General features: G+C 42.4%; 1 protein-coding gene across 4 annotated transcripts in view; it reads left to right on the top strand.

Moving 5' to 3' along the window:
* LOC124415893 (Ig-like and fibronectin type-III domain-containing protein 1) overlaps nucleotides 1–24,216 on the top strand; it is a 156,412-nt gene that overhangs the window by 34,880 nt on the left and 97,316 nt on the right. For 3 of the 4 annotated variants that reach the window (XM_046896597.1, XM_046896595.1, XM_046896596.1), the window contains one exon: nucleotides 9,573–9,616. The gene's annotated coding sequence lies outside the window, so the exon portion shown is untranslated. Of the gene's footprint in view, nucleotides 1–9,572; nucleotides 9,617–24,216 lie in introns of those variants that run through there. The other variant, XM_046896594.1, reaches the window with a different exon arrangement.

Raw genomic sequence — 24,216 nt, 5'->3', positions numbered from 1 at the left:
CGTTATGTTACACGCTTTATCTCTCTGTATTTTTCCTCCCAAGCGCAGAGTGTGTTGACATCGGAAAACAATAAGGCCCTTCTTGGTACTCTTCGGTAAGTTTCAATTTCCTGTGTTATCCAGAAATAGGACTTTTGTATTTCTTATCTATCTTACATACGTCATTATTTTTTCACATGACCGGGCTCTTCCGTCACGGATCGAGGGATACAATATTTAGTATCAAACCAATTTCCTCTCTCATTTATAATTCTTACGTCGTCTATACATATTGCATACATATATGTGGCATCTATATTTTATATATATCATATACACGCAGCATCTACTTTGTCCGAGTGCACTCGCAGATTATTCTTAGACTTTATGTCGTCGTTTCGGGCAAGCAATAAATTGAACAAGTACAAAGAAATTCGGTAAAGCACATCCGTCAGGTGATGTAATAATAATTCAGAATCGCGTTGCTTAATGGATATTACAACCTTCCGTAAATTAGCTTCGTCCGCGTTCTAACCCGCGCCATATTTCATATCGAATGTCACACCTGGGAAAAGAGAAAAATGCTTCGAAGTAGGCCGTCGATGAATACCTGCAATTGTCTCGGGGCTTGTTACACCTGAGCCCTCTGGCAGCATATTGCCTCGTTATATTTATATACCATCTTCATCGTGTCAGTGACATTCGTCTCGGTCTGAAAGAGGATATCTCGCTTCAAGCGTAATCAACGTTTCCGCGATCCCCTCTCATTTGAGGTATTCCTGTTCCTTCCAGAAAGTGGACGATTCCAATTTACCTATATTTCGTTAGTAGATAAAAACATTTTAGTTGTCATTACACTTATCGGAATTCTGTTTCCTACCGCGTGTTGTGTTGCGTAGGTAGGGGTAGGTAGGTTGGTACGATATTAACGTTGAGTGCCTCTGAAATGGCAAGATTCGAATTTCAGTGAGATTAAATCCGGAAGCACGACGCGGGCGAATATGAAACGAAGGGAATGCGCCGTTGATGTAACTTATTCAAATCAGCGTGTATATATCTTCCTGGCCGCAGCCTACATAGGTATACATACATACCTGCAAGTCGTAATACGTTTGACGTAATAATCTCGACGCGGCGGATTCGAATTAAAATTCGAAATGTCATTTCTTCCTTGGAGCCTCGGGGCCGATTGGCAATATTCCATCCCATCTCTGCAGACGTCGATCCTACTTCCTTCCGAAGGTGTCGTGGCGGGTAGCTAGCTAACCGAAAATGCATTTCAAGTTTGACGATTTCCTCAATATTTTCCCGAATCCGATTCACCCCGCGCGCCGCGGTGACTTTCAGGCCATCCGCGCCTAAATTCCTCCCCGATTCATCCCCTGCGGGTTTTCCACGTGTGAGAAAGTGGCACGGCAGGCGTCACCCGAGGGGAAGATGTCCGTCGTCGTAGGGTGAAATCCACGGTGAAATTTGCATCACAAACACCTTTGTGTACGGTTTGTGGAAACCGCTTTGCTTCAACCTTACTATGCTCGCCCACTTCCGGAGGACCATACCGAAATTAAACGCTCAGCCTAGTGTATGTCTATATTTGGTTTGCTGAGTACGGGTACCGTGCTCTCCTGTTTACTTCTAGGTATGTAATATGCACGCCAGTGGATCATTACTCGGTCCTCGCCGCGTGTGTCACGCGGAATATACTATACTTGTATGTCGTATTCCTCCGGTTTAAACTGAGCGTAATTTGGCATGACGCGATGAAGTTCTCTTGGACGGCGGCGTTAGGTTTACGCAAGAACAACACACCCCGGCAATGCTCGCCGATTTATTATTCACCGACTTTGCTCTCGAGTCATTAAGGTTGCAAAGCTCCTCTCTCCTCCCTCTCATCCCTCTCATCCCGCCCCTTTTGCCATACCGTGTCTCGTTCTCGGTCTACGACTTAACCAACTTAACCGCCGGTAGCTACCGCGAGAAATCCGTTAAGTGAGTGACTTGAATATTTATCGGTTCGGAGTGAGGCTCCGGTCCGCCGGCCATCCATCTTGAATTTATCAACTCCTCACTGTGCTCGCTCATGCATTCGCGGTACAGACATATGTACGTATAAATAATGTCCGGTCAGCGTACATACGTGCTAGGGTTCGTACTTCTATGGTCGACCTGAGTTCTGCTCGGGAGCTTGACCGAGTCCGTGTATGCATAGACCGAGCTGGATCGGGATCGAAGATCTTGGCGAACGTCCAGATTATTTTCTACGGAGTCCGGGAAATGTCTGCTCCAGAGAGTCACTTGGAGTTAGTGCCCAGAATTTGGTACCATCGGAAACAGCCTTCCTCAGCACTTACACCTGTCAAATTTTATTACAAAACTTGGAATTGAATTAACAATGTCTTCCCGTTTCAAACTCATTCGTTGCAAGGATTTTATTGAAAGTATAATTATGATTTACTGTATCCCTAAAAACATTGGTTCAATTAATGGTATCACAGGGAAAGTTAACTCTTCGAGAAGAATATTTTAGACGACTAATCATCTTTTTGAAAAATCTCAAATATACGGTTTTATACTCTAGAGTTAGATTTGGTTCATTAGCGTGTAAAAAAATAAAAAAAGATACGAATTTGCCGAAGAGGGTATTATAGAAGCCGGGCAACGCTCTCACGCCTGAAAGTCACTATAGCAATTTCCTCGTTCCGCAGACTTTTTCCGGTGGTTCAGCATCGCGGGGGATCTTAGCTGGCATTCAGGCCACATGTGTGAATAGTGTAGCACACACAGCAACTTGAGTGCATCTATAAGTGTACCTCAGGTCCGTGATACTCGCCCCTTAGCCGCCCGCTAACGGCGCTCTTCTCGCGGCCCATATTCTTGCGAAACTTGAACCAGCAACAATGAATGAACAAACAAGGTGTGCCAGGCGAGAGGAGGGAGTATGAAAAGGACCGATGGGACGTAGCCGCTAAGTTCGCGGAGTTTACGGCCAGCCTGCGAGCCTGCAACGAGAAACCAGTGTCTCGTATATTTTCACATCATTTTATTTATTATTCATGCTCAACACGGAGCGAGGGGGAGGGGTGAAGGGAATCCTACTCTTAGTACTCTTAACAACTAGGATGTACCAGGGAAGAAGGGAATGATGAATAATTCTTCTTACAACCACCCGATGACGCGAACATCAAAGAAACTCGATGGATATTTATGCAGAAATATATCTCGTCTCGCTTGGTTATACGAAGGACGCAATGCCTAGTTTCCTCTTCTCGCTTTCTGTGTACCTAATTTTGAAAGAAGATTATATGCATATTGGCCTTACGTCACGTCGTCGGTTGCCGCTGACGACGAGTCAGGTTTTCTCACAAGTATACGACATTGCAAGTGGCTGTTAAATTTATTTTCCAGCTTACAACCCCCTCCGCTGTTTATCCCTGGGTATTATAGCCATTACACGACAAAGGGGGGGAACAATTTTAACGGCTTATTGAATTTTCAATCTACCTGCCGGCGTACGGGTATCTGCTAATAACCCAGTTTATCTGCATACTTCGGGTCGACGACGGTACTCGAAGTCATCGTCATCAGCTTTAATTTCGGCGAAACTTCAGCATCCCTGCAACACCGCGACGCCCCCATTTCAACCCTGTTTCGTGTTCTACGAGGAATATATTCCAACCCACCGAAACAATTCCAAGGATTAGCAAAGCTTCGCTAGATATTTACTCAGCTCAGAAGTATTCCGAACTTGAACGTCGTCGGTTAGCTCGAGTATGGGGCAGATAATCAGAGACTATGAGTTAGATTTCTTCCCGCACTTTACAACTGTATTTTGGGTAGGTATATCTAATCTAACTTTGATATCGTTTACAGTTCAAGTAGGCAGTAGAAAAAGTCCTCGTCGATTCATCGTTAAGGGGACGCGCGTCAGACCTACTTATAGATTCACATCGAGAGAAGCCATTTTCAGAACACTTTTCTCTTAGACAATGGAATCTTTCAATACTGTAGTCCGATTACGAGAGTCGTCCGGAGTCCTTCGAGCCCTGATCAGCCTAATCAGAGTCTCCGAAACTTCGTCTCTCAAATAATTAAATGCAGTCACAGTAAAAGCCGTTAACGCGAGGGGAATTACACACAATACTCACCCCCATTTGGAACGAAGCCAAAGATGTGTTGAACGAATGTGATCGATTTCGCTCATTTGGGGCCGACGCGACGTTGCCTCTATATTTTCTGTATTTGCGCAACCGGATGTTCTATCGCGATGCTGCTACATCGCGAATACAGATCGAAGAGTAGCAACCGATTTTGCTCTAACTCTTCTGGGGTCCCGGTGTCACGTGATTATGTTTTAAAAGGCTGCTGAACCGTTTTCTAGTGAAACTTAGTTACTGTAAAATCCTTTGAGACACACCGCAACTGACGCTCGGCGACACTGTACACCCGTTTCCGGTGTATTATGCATGAAGCAATACAAGTATAAAGCATTTTCCTCGGTAGTTAGTATTTCGAAAATTAATCGACGCTTCTCACTTATTTACACGATTTCGATTTTCTAGCGCCCTTGTACTTTCATTAAAACTATTATTATCTCCAATATCAAGTGGGATTTGTGGCGGTATGAAAACCCTTCAAATTTTCCATGATTTTGACGGTTAGTTCGATGGAATTTTGCTCGCGAGTTTGCGAAGAATTGAATATCCAATAATTTACAATACTTTATACATTTTACTCGGAATTTATACAAAGCTTTTGAAACGGTTGCATGTATTACGGACTTTGACGAAAGGTTAATGTCGATGTATCGCATGATATTCTACCTCGGTTATACACCTTACAAGTTCCTTTGAGTTTGTCAATATCGGGAGGGTGATAATACTTCCGGTTTTCCTTGTTTACAATCTCGTATGAATTCTGAAATCATTTCATTCTTTACAAGCGATAATACTGACGTTTCTAATTGTGCAACTTTCATAATTGGTCACGTTTTCTAGACACACTATAACACACCAACGAATAGACACGACTGCGCTGCAATCTAGATAACAATCTCGCCTGCAGGTTCGAATTTAAGAAAGAAAGGTGCGAGTCGCGGAGGCTGCAGTCAACTCTCTGTATGATTTGTTACATTTCCTGGAGCATTTCCCGCGTATAATACTAAGTGCACGGAATCCGAGCTCAATAAGAAGTCTGAAATGCATAAATTCTGCAGGATGCAAATTGCGTGGTATAATTTTCGCATTTGTCTCCTCGCGGGTCTCGCCGAGGGTTGGATGCTGCCCCGTCGCTTTGGCCGCCCTCCCGGCATCCAAAGCAGGAGAGGGTGAAACGGAGCCGTGTGTAGCCCGCGTCGTCGGCAGTAGTAGAGACAGCGTTGAGTCAGCCATGAGCCATCCGGACACACCCATACACATCTACCCTTCTCCCCCTTCTCCCCCTTCGCCCCCTTCGCCCCCTTTGTCTCTTTTTTTCTCTCCCTCCTTCCCTCCGCCGCCCTGCACCACCCCGTGTCCGGAGTCATTTGATATAAATTTGAATCGGGTGCGCTTGAGTCGGTTCAAGGCGAACTATACAGATTACAAATTGAGGGGAACAAAGTATCCGAAATACGTTTTATATACATAATGGAGGACGGGAGGGGAGGAATGTTTGAAGAAGAGATAATCACAACCTTACCTCTGATTATTTGATGGCGAGTTGGCGGGTCCATAAATATATACCTATATGTATATGGGGCATTCCAAGTGAAATCGAGGAGTCATTTACCTCATGTCATCAGATCCTGGCATAACTTTTTTTTCGCATTGATTTCACTTCAAAAGGAGCCGAGTTTTTTTGTAAAGAATTTTCTCGCTAAAATCCTACTAGGACTATTAGGATTTGATTGTTCTATTTTGGAAATTGAAAAAACAATGTAAAAAAAAAATATGAAGTAGCCGCAGTCCACTTTTGAATTGTAATAGATATTACTTATTTTTGACAAAGAATCTGTGGAAAAAATTACAGATTTTCCAAAATGGTTTTGTTTTTAAGTTACCCCTTTATTGCACAAAAACGATCGTCACGCCACCTGAAGGAGTAGCGAGAAAATTCTTTAAAAAATTAGGCTTCCTTTGAAGTGAAATCGAAAAAAAAGTTATACAAGAATCTGACGACATAAGGAAAATGACTCTTTGATTTCACTTGGAATTCCCCATATATATAAAACAGTTACACCAGGTATATGTTGTATAGGTAGGTATGTATATTACTTTCTCGGTACAAAAGGGTAGTAAAACGGGAGGATCCAGCTTTCAGATTTGTTTTCAATTGGATTCGACGTCGGGTTCGTCGGTTGCATGGCTCTGCATGGCTCTTGTGTGCTTACGAGAAATGGAAACATCCTTCGATGAGGTTTTTTCGAGTGAATTACAAACGATACACTCTATAAACTATATCTACAATATGCATGGATGTGTTTATGCAGTCGGTTTTATTATCACTGACAATTAACGCGCATCATCCATCGGAGTGTTCATGGACCGGGCGGGCGTTGGTAAGACGAGGTGAAAACACTTTCTGTTTTATCCCTCTTCGGGTTCTCGTGCGCTCTAGTCTATATTCGGGGGTGCAATCGGGGAAAAAGAAGACCAAGTTTCCGTTTTCTTCGGTGAAAGCTCTCCGCGCATTAGATGCATTTGGGAAATATTGCCGTCTCGGAGGATGAGGCACCGGATGATTGATACACCTTCGTCTTAAGAGGTCGTGCGGGATGATGAAATGTTGGTCTGGCGGAGGAGGAGGAGGTGGAGGTGGAGGACGCCGTAGGGGTCATAGGGGCGATGCAAGACCTCGACGGTAAAGGACGTTACCCTGTTTATAAATCATTTTCTAAATCCTGCAGGGCTTTATATAGGATTTTCGTAACCGATTGCCAGCTTACATTGTCAGCAAATTTTTACCCTTCATTTTTTCTTCTTCATTCTTTTTTTCTCTCTCTCTCTCTCTCTCTCTCTCTCTCTCTCTCTCTCTTTCATCTTATATTTACATCATGGGTATGATGAACCAGAATGAAATTCGTTTATTGATGTAATGTAGAGCTACTGTCTTACGAAAGGATAATTTTCAATTGGACATCATGGTGCCCAGTGACGTATCATTTAGAATAATTGCACGCGCGTGCTTGCTTGCGCTCATTGTCGTCCTTTGTACTCCATATATTACAAACTCAATGCTGGTTCTTTTCTTCTTTTTTTCGGCGACTGATTGGTCAAAGGAATCGCGGGACCGCCTTATATTCTGAAACTGTCTTACGTCGATTCGTCTGAAATTCGTTGTGAAAAGTTTTCAGTTCATTTTCTCTCACGTCGACTTGGGGATTCGATATTATGACTAATTTTTACTCTCTCGCCGAGCCGCAGCTAACGCTTATACATATTGATTCTCGTATTTGAATTGATAATTGATCATTCCGACGGTTCTTCGAACCTGGGTTCAGCCGAGAAGTGAAAAAGTAAAAAAGTGAAAAAGTGGTTCACGTCCATTATATATACATATATATATACCCTGCCCCTCATGCATAGTGTAAACTATGGCATATATGTGGAAACTGTGGCACGTACATTTCTCTATGCCAGTCATAGTTCAGCAGGTCAGCCAATAAAATAGCCTCCTCATCGATCAATCAGCCCGTATTTCGTTCTGGATATTTTCGTTGGTCGCACATACGTGCATTTTTTTTTTTTTTTTTTGTTTATTAATTATCAATAAATAACCAAACTCACCATTTCACGCGTGATAATTTCCCCTCGTCCTGATTGGGTTAGATTAGGTGTAGGTGGAAGACTCTATTTAGTTGCCGGAGTCAAATCGTCGAGGCGTAACATTGTTGTGGATATCCATAGTTGACGCCGTTCTAACCTGGTAACTTTACTAGTATCTGTGATCATCTGCGTGCGAAACTTGTTCGCCGAGGTAGATTTCCTACCCATTAAACTCTGATTGAATTGTCACGTATACCTGATTCTCGGTGAACCAATCCAACGGTATTACTTACGATTCACGCTTCTGGTTTCTACACGCTGTTTGCCGCTGAATGGAAAGTCCTGCGCGCTGAAAGATTCTTGCGATCTGTTTGTTTTTTATTTAAACGATTAATTAAGCTCTTTCGCTGGAAGTATAAAACGGATTAATGAAAGGCTTGAAAATTTGATTACACGTGAAAGCGGAGAGACGAGCTAAAGAGGATTCTGGACTTTAATACGTTTTTTACCTTTACTCTCGTACAGCTTATTGCCGCATTTACCACTTTATTAAATTTTCAACGAAACCGAAGTTAAAGAGTATTCGATTCTCTTTCAACGACCATAACGTTAGAGAAAATCCAGATTTTTTCTTCTTTCCAATTATAATCAGCGCAACGTCGAAATAACCTGAATAAATATAATTTTTTCATAAGTTATCATTGACTACCATATTTAGAAAAAAAAAAAAAAAAAAAAAAAAAATACGTATGGAATAAAAATACGTTTGAATTTTTGTCTTCGTCTAGTTAGTCTGACTCTAATAACCTTCACCCTCACCTACGGCTCTCAACTTTGACACCCTTCGTTCATCGACGCTCTTAGGTGGAAACGCTTTCCTAATTACCTCGCGCAATATCACGAACGAGACTTACAATCGCGACGGTGCTTGCAAGCTTCGTCGCATAGATTGTACGTCAATGTGTAACATGGACGCGTCGTGTAAGTGTAGGAAAATTTAAACCACTGTCAGGCGCGACGTCGCTCGGTACTCGATCACGCCCTTCCGCTACTTATACTCGAAACAATAGGTCACACGGTATAGGCAATCAAGCTCTTCAAACCCTATCGTTCTCGTTGGAACGTTACCTCTCACTCACTCACTCACTCGCTCGCTCGATCGCTCGAGAGCCTCGCGCAGTGTTATTCACGTATAGACCAGATACATATGTATATTACAAGTGTGCATTTTGCACCCAAGTGTGTGTTTTCATACCCACCTTGTACGGTAGGTATCTCTGAATGTGTATAACCGTATATCACACCTCGAGTATACGTATACTATACTAATATATAGGTATAGAAGAATATTCTTACCGCATTGTAACAAGGGGGTGGAGATATGTTCTCGGTTGCTAAGAATAAAGTCGGGGTTTTGCTTTTTATTTTGCGGAAAGGGTACTGGACAAAGAAGTGCCGTGGAAAGTGTTGAAATAGAGGAGAACTCCTTTCTTGGATATCCACCTTGGCACCCTATATTCCTGCTTTAGAGAGTGTGAGATTCGTTTACCTATCATTTAACGTCCGAGGGTGGAGACTTTCTTTAGCTCGATTACTTTCATCTGCTCTTTACTACACGATTCTCCTGCACTTTGGAGTCGAGACACGTTTATGCTATCCATCTAGGCACTTTTCATTCCCGCAAAACTGTATCCGAGGGAACATGGCAAAGTGAGAGATAAGGAATTGGGTTTATTTAGTTCCGAACAGAGTTTTCGGCCGAGGAGTTGAAATTCTGAAATCAAATTTCAACGCAGATCGGTCAAAGCGGAGAAACTGTTTAATAAAAATCTGATTTTTATTCTGTTACAGATTTACCGAGTACCATCCATCCGAGCCACACTAGTCAACGAAGTGTGAGTATTAACCTTCATCATCCCTCAAAATTAATCTCTGTATAACTAGGTTAACTACCCGGAATTAGATATAATTTGGCTAATCAACTTGAACGATGACGGATGATTACTCTCATCCATACTCTCTCGGCTGCAGCTTTTGTTACCGGTAGAATATAATCAGCTGGGTCAATGGGTTAGGTGATATAACTTTGCCAGAGAGGAGTAGGACAGGTGTGGCCATCTGCACTAATAGCTCGTCTTCCGAGTGGTTAGCAATTACGTCCACGCGTCCAAGGTAGCTTGAATAACACGCGCGACCCCTTAAACGTTCCTTCACACACAGGCTCTTTGTGGGTGCAATGAAAAAGTACGAGGTGAGTTTTATTTACCGTAAAGGAGAAGCCCTGGATTCTGTTACTTTTATTACGGGACGATGTTGGTATACCTATTCTTGAAATACTGTGAAATTCAACATGCCTGTGGAACCTCCTCGACATAAATTAAACAATTTATCTTTTCAGTATACGCGCGGGCGACTAATTTATAACGTAAATCGCAATTGTTCAATCTTAATCACTTTGTTGATCAATTTTATCCCATCACTCGTCCCCACCTCCCCTCCCTGTAATATCCTCCGGCTTACTTGGCTTCGTGCATTAACTCAAACGCACGTATATAACTATAGACGGAGACCAATGAGCTCATTTCAGGATCCAGGCGGACGACGTCGCCGCGCAATTCGCTCGATTACACACAACCACTTCACGTTCCTCCTCGCTGTTCCATCTGTATAACCTCTCTCTCTCTATATATATATAAATATATATTTGCGCAGGTGACAATTAGACGTGTAGGCATACGCACTTATACCGATGCCGCGTAGATTTACTTCGGAATACACAGACGTTACTTCGTCCCTTCAATATTGCAGGGTTGCCGAAGCTCTCGAATTGACGGAATAGCCATGCATGGTAGTCCAGATTTACACCTTGCACAGGGATTTTGTATGTTTGTTCAGTATGACCTCTTCTCCTCGCGATACGGTCGAGGTAAAATCGAAATGAGGAACGAGATCAACGGACATGGCTTGTCTGCAGAAGCAGTATCGGCGCGCCGGGAGATTGAAGGCCATTTCAACGAGCTGAGCAAACGTTTAGCCGGAAGTATATGTTGAAGAAATAATGATTTAGGTAAACGAGGCATTCGAAAAGGGTTGAAAATTTGCGGTACTAACTAATTCCGATAAATTGCTGAAGCGGCTGTGGAAGCTCTCGGCATCCGCTAACCTTCGGACCACGCGTGCCTCCAACAACTTTTACTCTCACCCTGAGCATCGATAAACTGGAATTCCTCAGTCGCTCGGTAATTGACTAGAAGATGTACCCTCCGAGTGAAATTACTTGCTGCCACATCAATGCTCCATATAATACATATATATATATTAGAGTGGCGCAAAAAAACCGACTTTTTTTTTTTTTTTGAGCCTCGTGTGACAAAATGTTAGTTTTTGATGTTTTAAGAGCCCACTCCAAAGGACAACTCAAAAAAAAAAAAAAATTTTAAGAGGAGTTTTAAAAAATCATTAAAAAATTAAATTGAAAAAATTATATTTTCAGTATTTTGTTTGATTTTTAATTCATGTCGTGGTGTATTGTTATCGATTCTTTCTTACTAAATTGAAGAAAAAAAAATTTATGAAATTTTAATATCAATATTAAAAGGTCACTCGAAAAGATCTAAAGAAATGCACCAAAAAATTGAAAAAAAATTATGAGCGACCTTTCAAAATTCAAATTTTGAACTGAAACTTTCGGAAACTTATTTTTTTTTTGTCTATAAAATTATACCGTAACCAGAAAAAAAATAAAAACAAAAAAAAAAAAATCGATTTCTGACGATTTCTGACGTTTTAAAAAATGTGGAGCGACCTCTTAAAAAATATTTTTTTAACTGTCCTTTGGAGTGGGCTCTTAAAACATCAAAAACTAACATTTTGTCACACGAGACTTGAAAAAAAAAAATAAATAGTCGGTTTTTTTGCGCCACCCTAATGTATATACATATATCTCTTTCTCCCAAAGTTTCCTATTTACTCGTGTACAAACAAAGCTTCGGATCATCCAGCCCATTCCACTATTATCATCCGCATCCCTCGTTATTACTTTCGAAACCACTACCTACGTACCTGCCTATCTAATGAAAAATTTCATTCACGCGTTTCGAATTATAATTGTTTCACCCGCGATCGTGCCAGGCGACAATGGTCGGGGACTCCAGGCTAATTACGACTGAAATGTATGAACAGAAGCAACGTGAGACTCCCGGTTCTCTTGGCGCATTATGTGCTGGCTTTGTGCGACGTATACCCAGCAGTATTGTGTATTGTGTATCGCCCATTATGCCAAATACACGCGCCTTGCGGCTCCTTTTGGCAAAGTGAAATTCAGTTTTGTGCCAGAAATCAATGTCGTTACCAGCTAAGGCCGGTTTGCAGTTGCATGGTTTTGCGTATTTGTCTTCGACTCTCATCGTCGTTCATTGTTAACGACGACTTTGGTAAGTCATTATGTATCTAGGTAATTATGTAAGCCTTGTCGTTTGTTGGTCAACATTTTATTTTACTTCTTTAGTCCTCACAAAGCATCGGATGACACGGTTTTGTTCAGGTGAAAGTCACTCGCAAATTTGAAGTAACTTTTCTTTCCGGTCTTCTTTTTATTTTCAACGATGCCGTCACACGTCAGTAGAATATACAAGTTATATAAATAAAACAGAATCTTGCCGGGTGCTGTATAGGAATAATGCCCCGGGACGAGATAGACATTTTTTCGTACCGGCATACTAAGGGAAAACACGAATTGTCTGCAAAACCGTACAATTTTTCTACGAAAATCATATCTGATCCTCTGCCCTACGGTTCTGGGAGAACAAATTTTTCCGACGGGGATTCAAGAACATCAACGACTTAAATAGAAACGTTTGAAAAATGAGTTTATATAAAAGAAACTCGGCTCCCGCGGCGCGCGAAATTGTATAATGAAACTAAATTCCTCGCCTAATTTCTACGCTTGCTCTTGATTCCATAATCGTGGCGTTATTCGTGTGATTATGATGACCTCAAATTTTTGCCTAGCCTTTGTAGTCGGTTTGGTTGGGTTTCCCAAAACTTTGAAGTTTGAATATATACACCGATTCATAAATCATACTACCAATAAGTTGACCCCCTCTCGTTTACCTGATTTTTCAACTTCGGCAAACCTAATAAGAGCGTGATAAAACGATTTTCAATATTGGTACGAAATTTGGTTTGAGCATTATTGTTAGGTAGTTACTCTGTAAATTGTGTGGACATACAAGTGCGAGGTGAAAACGGGTAAATCCGATTCGGTGTTATGTTGCCTCTTCAGTGTGGGTTCACATCCACACGAGAACCAATGTCGACGAGCGATGGTTAATCTATTAGCGAACTGCTTGGACCATGCGCAGCGGGTGGCTAGGTGGCCCACCGTGTAATCCGACGAAAAACACTTGCAGGATCAAATGTAAACATGGTAGTTAATCAGCTCAACATCCTGATTGAATAACCAATTTGACGTTGATCGTGATTCTTTTGAGCACTAATTTTCAGACGCTGGATCTTTACTTGCTTACGTGCTGGATGTTTTGTTGTACCTACACACTTCAAAGTCTACAAGCTAAATTGACTTCGTATATATATATATATATGATATAGTGGACCAGGTTTCACGCCGTATAACCTGATTTTTCGCGGAGTGCGAAAATGTGTATGTAGTAACGGGATCGGGGGAGTAAATGTCTCTAATAACCGGAACGAAGTATCCACTACACTAGCTTTTAGCACGTATATAACGCGCGCGATGCCTTCATCTTACAAGTACAAAGGAGCGAAGGGCGGCGGAGGCTCACTTTGTCCCGCTGCTGCCTCTTACATCGCCCTCTTCTTCGCCTTCGCTGGTGCTGATGGGAATTGGCAGGCTATGAGTTACGAGGCGAGGTTCTATTTCGGCCCTCAAAGCCTCCCGGCACTTGATCGCGTTGGTATCAGACCTACGTCACTCAGTCACTCACCGTGCAGATCCATTTCCGAGTCCGGGTTTTACTCTCTCTCTCTCTCTCTCTTCCCGTCTCTGTCTCTCACTCCATTTCTCTTCTTCTTTCTCCCCCTCCCCCGTATACTTCATCCCCCTCCTTCTCTTTATCCTACACTCTAAAGCCTCCTTTTCACGGCCGGCTATCACGAACAGAAAGCCGTTCACCGATTCTGCGGGTATATTACGTGTCTGTCCAAAAAAAGTTCGATCGCGATATAAGAGTTTTAGATGCGGGGAATTTTATTTACGCGTATCGAGGTATGTTATAATGTATGTACATACGTATGTGACAACTTTTTTTTACATCACGCGAGGCCTTGCTGAAAGAGGGACGACGCTATTTGAAAATAAGATCAGTAAAACAGAAAGGTGCAATTGGTTCGCAGTCGGAAATGGTACAGAATTTCAAATCATGGTTAAATGAACGTCGAACCAAATTGGAAACGACAAATACTTCACACAATGTCATTTTCGTCGTCGGTATATAACGGCAAGCGCAGCTTCAATTATACTATTTTCTCTTTCGTGTAAAATTTAAAAATTTTCATACTGCTGGAACAAGGCATTGCGTATTGAATATACGTTGTCTGATCAACGTTTAATCATATCGAGCAAGAACAGCAACCGTCGTACTTGTGTGTAATAGATGCAGTATGTAAATCATTATATGTTGCATTCTAATTAATTACTATCGATCACCTTGATATATTAATTATTATGCACTAAGATTATTATATTCGCGCGTACGTACCGCAAAGTCGAGTTTTTTTTCGTCGTGGGTCGATGTGATAGATCGCACTTGCAGAGCGAGGTTTGACGGGTGACAGACAGAAATTTGGCACGATGGGAATACCTGCTTGGTTGAAGATACGTCACCACTGATCAATTTTCTTTCTGAAAAAAGCAAAAAAACAAAAAAAAAAAAAAAAAAATAAAGAAAAAAAAACTTGTTGACGCGTAGATAAACACGGTGACAAGAATGGCGCGACGATAGAATACGACAGAGTGTACGACGAGGCAAGAGATGGAATTTCCATTCTCTATATTCGCTGGTTCTTATCTCTATGGCGGAGTGCTTCGAGTTGTAGAAAAAGAAGAGAGGATGAAATTTGGATTTTATATACATATACGATTGTCGAGAGAGGATTGAGACGCGTTGTGTTAAGGGTGGGTGAGGCGGAGGGTGACGATCCTCTTCACTTTGCCAGAAAGGCTTCATCACCCCGTTGGTGCTCAATTGGACATCGTTAGGGCGCGTACGTATACGTGTGTATGTACCTATATACCTATATACCTATATACTTATGCTTATGAGTACATATACAATATAGAGAGATTGAACGGGAAAGCCGCCCGATACTCTGAATACAAAAGAAATTTATCCCTATTTTCTTCAAACGGATGGTTACCCGTGGGAAACCGGGGATGAATAAAGTCGCGGTATTGTATATAGCTAAAATACTACAAAAGAGATGGGGAGAGTTTTTATTTCATTCCCGAGGTTTGCGGGGTGGGTAACACGTAGACCTAACCCAACCACCCGCACGAGGAGGAGACTGAGGTGAACTCCGAACCTATTGTGTCTCGCGGAATATGCTGATTGTGACTTCATCCACAAGAGGGTAAGGAGAAGCTCTGCCTCCCTTACCGGGACGCTTTACTCCGGTGGACGCACTACGCGAAGTGGGAGGTGGTGGTCCAAGACTTGGCAGGGATTGCGGAGGGTGAATCGGAGGGGATGTTTTTATGACAAATTTTTCTTCAAGTGTTCGAACAAAGTAGAATTTTATCAGGTCTTACGCCAACTCAACGGCCCCTGTGTAAACGTGACTTCATGGCTTATCTTTCTTTCGTTGCATTTATAGAAAAACCAATGCCTCTTTCACGTTTCCCCGAATGCCTATTTCCGCCCGATTCTTTCTCCCGCTCGGTGAACCGCAAATATCTCTGATCGGTTCCTTTACTCTTCTTGGACGAGCCAGAAGCAGATACTCCGGCTTTTTTTTCTTTTTCCTTCATTTCGAACGCGAGGCGTCTTGGTTAGTTTTTATTGATCCAATTTCTGTGTTACGCCGATCACGATGTGGTTTCAGTTTCACAGCTTCAAGTTTCACCGTTGATACTGGCTAATCAGTGTCAGCCTTGAATTATCAAAGCTAAATTGTATTTCATCACGGCTGAACGATGCTTCAGCATCAGTCCTAGGATCAAATGGAATATTTAATCAACCATAACTTGATCATCGGGTATATGCAGCTGGTATTCATGCATTGCTGCGCGAAATCACCGGTAATGGATATCATCAGCGAGGATTCTTTAATGCCTGAGTATCGTTGGGACGATTTCACGCTCTTGCAACGCATCGTGTATGGCTCTGTGATTTTTGATTCGTCGCTAATTAAACCGGATCCTTGCAGTTTATAATCCCAGAATTTCCGTAAATTCGAGTGTTATATTCCTCTCCGGAAACTACATTGGGAGTTTGTTGATTCCTGTTATACAAATTTGGGTATTAACGTTCCATCAGTTACGGACTCCTTATAGGAGTTTTTTTTCTCTTTACGACGTACTTGTCTCTGAACGATTCTGTGACTTTTTCGTGATTTTAACTGCTCTTCGATCGCGGCAAATAACTTGAACGAAATTTTTGGCACCGTTCGGATTTACTGCGGCACACGTCACATGCATGCAAGGATTTCGAAAATGCGGTTACCTTCGACCCGGCTCGTAAGGTTCACTGAGTTACGTTGAGCTTCACCATAAAGCGACCCTTGTGTATACCAACGATATACCCACCCAGTGCTTTTCGTTGGAAATAAACTAGGAAGATAGAGCCCTTGGCTTCTCTAGGCACGACCTCTTCTTCCATTGCGGAATACAAATTTACGGTTTCTGAAAGACGAAAGTCGGCCATTGCTAAAAATAACACGTCCCTTTTTGTACTTGTTGTTTTTGTTCTTCTTCTTCTTCTTCTTCTTCTTCTTTGTTGTTTTTTCTCTCTTTATCTCCGGGGATGCAGGGGATTTTCATCCGTTATTTCATATCGCGCATATAGAACAAGTTTCTCTCGACTAGGATGAAAGAATATCCTACAATATGTACACATAATAGTATTATACAAAACTAGATACATCCTGAATCAATTTAACCGCATTCCGTTTATACTCGCTTAAGCTCTTACTCTTTTGAAAGTTCACCGAGCCAATGCAGCGGGCTGTGGCATTTCGCTATGCACAACTAAAACTTCCTCCTCCATGCACCTATATCTACATAATGTAACCGAACTTTCGAAGATTTCTGGCATACCTACTCGCGCCAGTTTAGTTCACCCCGAGGTCTCACTACACGCTTCGTACACATATTCACATATCCGTGGCATGGCATGGCATGGCATGGCATGCTGTGTGTGTGTACGTCTCTCTTTCTCTCTCTCTCTCTCTCTCTCTTTCTGCAAGTATAGCACGACGTAAGTACGTTCCTACTGTGCCCGACTCCAAGGTTTACGCGCCGGGCAGGGGCGACGGGATGAATTAATGGGACCATTCACCGCCTCTTCGAGACCACCTTCAGCCCACCCACGTACGTACGCGAGAATGTTCATACGCAGATCCATACAGGTGTACTAATGTATCCTCTAACCTGTGTGCTAGAACTTTTCTACCTATGCAACGCATGACATTGCCTTTGTACGTCCTGTGTTGTACAGGCTGTCGTGTGACGATTCAGATATCAAGTGTCAAATTGGAATTTTCCTGAAGAGAGTGATTGAACGTTTCAATTCGGTGCCTTTTCGATCGTCCTACAGATAATTCTCTTCGGCATTCAGCCCGTACAGATACATTGTATAATATTTATAACTTCGGTGAGTTATGTGGACCACTTGAAGAAATCTGTCGAGTTTAATTGACAGAGATCAAGTCTACACGCGTGACGTGCGAAAAAATTAGTCTAGCCATTCGTTAGACGGCGAGGTAGATTTTCCGAATTTCTACACAAATTTCATGCGATTAAACACACGGATCTCATCGGACACCCTGTGTATTAATGCACGAACTCGTACAGCAGGTAGTTACGTATTTACTCATATGTATATGCGTATGCGCCTTGGTACGTCTCTGTTGCTGTTGATACGTATGTTCAATGCTTTGTTGGAGGCAGGAGTGTGGAGATAAATAGTTGCTCACCTATATTAAACCGCGACGAGAGAGAAGGGGAGGGGAGGGTGTGAGAGTAAGCGAGCAAGCGGGTATGCAGGCTGAAGGAAATAAATCGGACTTTTCAACCGAAGGATACCTCCTTCAGGTTCCCACGTCACTAACTTTTCCAGAGACTGTACCTACTCCTTGTCGACTGACTACTTTTCGTGTAGGTAGACGCTTCGCGAGTTGGTGCGCACCAGGCTGTTAAGTCCTGTTCATGTTTCGTCTCCTGTAGGTACCTACGAGTAGGTATGTAGGTATATGTATACCTACCTGCAATTTCTGCAAACGAGCGAGATGTTACCCCCTGACGCGATATTGCATTTCCGGACACACGGTGATTGAAGTCGACGACAAATTGCTGGCGAAAATACTGACACTTTTTTTATTACTTTGCTGCACCTGTCGTTCGACAATTGCTAGCGTACGTGGTGAACACGTAAGTGTTACGTGTTGGGTGTTCTAGTCAGGGTACTTTCAGCTACTATCTACGGCTTTATATTAAATTTGACTTTTTACTATTTCGAACACGACAGTGCTGACAAGTATACAACCACTTCTCTTACCTTGACAGTAAAATTGCGAGAGAATGATAAAACCCAGGTTTTGCTGTCGCACTTTTCAACTTCAGAGACAGGCACTTCATGGCATCTCGCTTATTTGAAATACCAATAAAATCCGCAATTTTTTCGACAAGTAGAAAAATACTTATACCTCAGGTGCCAGGAAACTATTTCTGATTTTTTCAACTCCATTACAATTGAAATGTCTTTTTATTCTTCTCAAGTTAGCTTTCAAGTAAAGCTTTCAATACCGACAATTTAGTTATGGACCCACAGTCCAGGGTTGAAAGTGCGAGAAAGAGAAAGAGGGAGAGTGTGAGGAAATGAGGGAAAGTGAGGTGAGTTTCATGGACCGCAAGGGAGGAGGACGAACGGAGGCGGATCTATCTCGTCGCGAAAGCCTCGACGGCGACTCGTTGTTAGTTTTAATAAGGGGAGCGTGATGTTATGGGGTGACGCCTTTTGGCTCCGAAAAGACACCCCGATCCTCGTAATCATCGTCGGTCCCATTTCAGCCTATTTTCCCGGTCCTATCTCACCCGTCGAAGTTCCCTTGTCCTCAGTTTACTACATTAATAATTCGCGAAGGTCGGCGTCGAACCTCGTTGGCGGTAATCCGTGTCCTCGAACTAAACGGAACTCACCTCCTTGCAACGCGGCGGGAGAAGGCTATGAACTTTGACTAATATATGCGGATTCAGGCTATCAAGCTTGAATTTTACCCCCTTACCAAAAAGTTTCACGAGAAAACCGCTCACCGGCTTATTCTGTCGCCTTTCTCATAATTTTGTATTCTTCCTTTTCCCTTTGTTCCTTCCACCTTCTTATTCCCCCCCTATTCGCCGACCTTTTCTCCTCAGCGCACGCACATCGCTCCGAAGCCTCAACTTTCCGCCAACCTCCCCTCTCCCACCCCTGGACTTTCCTCGGCGTTCCCGTGTTGGCAAAGGCGACGGAGATTACCCGGTGCTTACTAATAAGCTTCTGACCTTATCAGCTTTACCGTCAGTCCTTAATCACCCTGGGCTCATATATTTTACGCTGACTGATAGCGAACGAAAGTATAACGTTGGATGAATCCCAGTCTGGATATGGTATAAGTTGAGATGGATTAACTCGGTTGGGCAAAGGGTAGGTTGGAAGAAAAGGGTTTCGGCCAGAATTAGCCAGGCTAGATGGATAATCGAATCAGTGGGAAAAATATACACTTGGGTAAGCACGTGAAAGAGCGTTGCAATGGACTTGAATTTTTGATTACACAAATTTGAAGAGGTGCGATAGTAACGAGCGCTTAGAGACTTGAGGCTATTCAAAATTTTGATTTAAAACTTGTACCGCGCTGTCTTTTTTTCCTTTTGTTTTTTTTTTTAAACTATTTTTCCGGGTTTCTTTTCGAGCCAGTTTCGCTCCTTCCTCATCGCTTCCCGGTTCCTGTGTACGATCGCTCGGGTTCAGACGAGATTTCCCCGTTGGCGCAGTTGATCGATTTCAATCTCGTTTAATGTACCTCTTGGGACTGCAATCGACCCCTCCGATTAATAGCTGTGTTTGTCGTGTCACTGAAATCGATGGTGTCACGGCTCTGCGGTTTCTAGACGCCGGACATATTCCTGGAAGTAAACTTGGATTCTGCAGTTTCAAGTTTTCGTCGGTCGAAACGATGGAATTCTGGGTCAGTTTCGGGTTTTTTGTTTCGTTTTTTTTTCCCTCTCTTCTTTCATAACGACCCTCGCCATTTTTGTGGTGAAATTCCACGAAGATTATATTACACAACACGAGATAACTTCTCGAAGCGTGAAGGACCAACCGTGAATGCGCGCTTCCGACACTTGATTTTATATTCTGAATTATATGCGACACGGGGATTTTCACAAGTTTTTTTTTGCATTCCCTGTGCACACGTCGACATCTTGCGAGCACAGCCGGTTTCAGCGTAAGCTCATCTTCTCACGTTTACCCGAGCGTTAAATTGTTGGGAATTTCATTTCACATGTATTGCGTGTAATTGCGTTTAATTTACATGTTACCATATAGACTGAAGTGCCCGTAAACACGGTGCACCGCAAACTTCCACCTTCTAACCGTACACGTATACTCTGCACTCACACACATTATGTTGTCAGCGTTGTTTCATAACCTCGACAAAGGTATATAGCTATAGTAAAACCGTGCGAGATTATTTTCTAAAACTTTGTATTTTTTTTTTTTTTTTTTTGTGGGTGAAGTGTTACTTTCGCGAAAATTAATTCTTTATCTTTTATCCTCTTTGAGGTGGATGGTTTTATATCAATGTCGATTCTTCGATTGTCTTTTATATTGTATCCACCGCAGCTAAGAGATGCGGTGTGAGGTACGTTATACCGTCGAGAAAATGGTCCAGCGTTCATCTCGTTGGATATCTTTGACTTTTTCCTTTCTTCCCTACGAAAAATCAGCTGATAACTTTTGTCAGATAGGAGGAAGGAAGACAGAGGTTACTTCACATCGTTTCTTTTCTTTTTCTACTCCTGCAGAGCAAGTCTCTTCGCTATCGATTCGATTTGCTTGCTCCTTTGACATCCTCTGCACGACCAGGCGTTTGTTCCTCTGCGACATTTCAACGATCACTCGATCGCGTAGCAATATTATACGCCAATCCACGCCACGTCACGTCATGTCGCGTCGCTTCGCGTTACGTTACGTTATGATCCTAATAATAGAAATTCACGCCCTTCTGAAATCACGTTATTCATTACACCTGATCGTGAGCTTAGCCTGCAGGGCGATGTGCAGAGAAGCGTAGGTATATACTTGGCCAGAGGATTTCATAGTTAGGGCGAGATAGCGAGAGATATTCTCCGAATGGTTATAGGGCGGTGAACACAAGTCAGTTACCGGCTCTCTATGGTGGCCTAGACTAGGTATAGCTGCAGGGAACGATTGTAATTGTGGTCCGGAATATTGGCGCTCATCCAGCGGTGCAACCTAATTCAATTACACTGCTCGGTAATTTTCACTTTATCGCATTTATATATGTATACCGATGGTCGGTGCAATTTCTACTCGAATTAACACGCCTCGATGATCTTAAACGCATTACTTACTCTTCGAAACTGCTGTAATTTCTAATTCCATTTATCATCTCGTTCTGATTAGGCAGTTTTATTCTGATTAATCTGATAATTCGTGACGTTAAAATCATACCGGAGTGCAACAAAGCTGCTGGAATCATCGAGATCCAAATTCCACGTAATATATATAAGATATTAATACATAATAATTTATGCTTGGTAAAGTAGGGTTTTCTTTTTTTTTTTTTTTCTCTTTTTTTTCTTTTCTTCTAATGCCTTTTCGCATCAGGTACGCTAATCTAATACCTACGTATATATCCAAAGAATGTCGGTGTCTACGTTATCGGATCGAGACACGTACCCTATTTCACTGGGAATAATATAATTCACGGACAGAGGACGAGGCAAGTTGCAGTAAAAAGTGGGCGAGGGGTTTTCCCTGTCACGTTATTTGCTTGTTAAAAATTTCCAGAAGAAGCCAGAGCGCGAAAAGATTTATTACCCCGGGTCTGCTGATCCGTCTCGAGTTACGCGCGGGATACGGTGAAAGAAATTGGAATTACTTTTGAAGAATATCTTAGCAAAGGCACGACGAGGACGAGGACGAGGACGATGAGCGGACCGTGGAATAAATGGGCAAGGCTTGTTCGTCTGGCATGCCCTTCTGTTTGCCAACTAAATTTCGCTTTTCAACTAAGTTTCCTTCATTAAGGTAATTCTTTGCCTCTGGCGTTACGCGTATTATTATACCCACCTACGCGAGGGGCACCATGTTTGTCTCATCGCGGAATAAATATTCATACATTTCTACACCCCCGCCCCACCCCCCGTAACAACGCCACGCCATTTATTCCGAATGCTCAAGCTCTGCACAGGCAGTGCGAGGAAACACGAGGATGTGACGACAAGGAACGAGAGTAGAGCACCACACCTTGTTCGCAATTAGTTTTATAACCCACTTATCAATAGCGACATTATCTTGCGGTGGAACAGGAAACGATGTTAGCTTTCCTACGCCGCACGGTAGGTCGGTGGGTGTCTAGTTATGTTCTATGCGGGAACAGCCGGTCCGTGCCGATGCCTGGCAGGCGAGCTAAATGAATTATTGAACTTTCAAACACGGTGTGATTTTAATCAACTTTACCAGGTTTGTTGTACTTCGGAAATTTCACGATCCATAATTTTTTACTTGCTGCTGCTGCTGCTGCTGCTGCTGCTGCTGCTGCTGCTGCTGCAGAGGGTGGTGCGGTGCATTGATACTCGTTTCTTTGGTAGGTATCCTTAATTTATCGCTACCAACTTGACGTCGTTAATTATTCATAGAATCTGTTTTGTAACATGAAACTAAACTCGAATAATCTACTACCTACGTTATATTACTCGTCTGGAATTTTCAACTCGCGCTAAACTTGAGTTAATCATATTTCATAGGTTTTAGCTTTGTATACAAATTGCTTCTGTGCGTATAAATGCACTATATGTATACGGTCAGTACCGGTGGTACAACTAATGTATCATGTCTGTTAGCAAGTTGTCATCCGGTATAATAATATGAAGTTGTTAATTGCGAATAACAACCGTAGAAATTACAAAGTTGATGCAAAGTTATTGATATACTTTCGGTTTGGAAATAATTTCAGACTTGCAGTTATATAATTAATTGAACGAGTTATTTTAATTATTAGATTTTCTCACTCTTCGGGTTTTTTCGTTCGCGATTAGAAGGAAGCTTTTTATTTTTACTTTACAAAATATGTTTCTACTCGCACGGGATTCTTCTGGATTTTCCGACCGAGAGACAATCGATCAAATAAAACTTTCCACACTTTGCGGTGGTGCACGCTGCACCAGTTCTGATTATAGACGGAGCCGTTCATCCCCGGGGGAATTCATCCCTGACCAATAAGATACTTTCGAAATCCTCCGGAACTTTATGAGAGAACTTTCTTCCCCGGCATTTCCAATTTCTACAGTCAGTCGAAGTCGACGGCCATCTTCTAATTGCAATCCTATAGCTAGATACAGCGTCTTTAATCGTCATTGGAAAGGGGTAGACGTCACAGCCTTGGAGAAACAGCATTGCCGATAAATCCTGGCGGCATGGTACCGATAGGTGAATAAATGTACCGCATGTCCCATGAATCAGACAGAGCACTGGGGTTTAACAATGCTATTGGGCTTTCAAATTGTTCCCCGTAGTGCGACCCGGTAGTCAACGACGGCTAGACGTCGATCGCAGAGAGGAAACTCCACCCAACGATCGGGCTAAAACTTGCTCATATATAGGTATATCGACTGGTTTCGGGGGCGAACTTGCAGCCTCCGTTATTTTGATCCTTTCTTACAGAAAATCTCCATCCTCGAGAGATTGTCCTACAATTTTTATTATTTCAAAGGTTCGCTGTATTTCGCTGCTTACCCATTTCAACTAAATTACATTTGTAGCACCATTTATCTCGTTATCATTTATACATACATGTATACACACACACGATTACGTTTCTCTTATTCTCTACCACTTACCACGTGTAAGTAAATATTATCGTGGTCATTAATTTGACCTTGAGTGCCTGATCCCCAACGATCAGCTCTTTGTGGGTTTGCTGAAAGAGTGATTAACTAACGAGGGGCTTGTTACAAACGGCGCGGGGAATATAGGTATGTATAAGCCAATGTGAAACTTAATTATCACTT

The sequence above is a fragment of the Diprion similis genome, chromosome 2 (genome assembly GCF_021155765.1).
Source record: "Diprion similis isolate iyDipSimi1 chromosome 2, iyDipSimi1.1, whole genome shotgun sequence".
Taxonomy (NCBI): Eukaryota; Metazoa; Arthropoda; class Insecta; order Hymenoptera; family Diprionidae; genus Diprion; species Diprion similis.
Note: the sequence above shows the minus strand (reverse complement) of the source record. Positions and strands in the feature narration are given on the sequence as shown.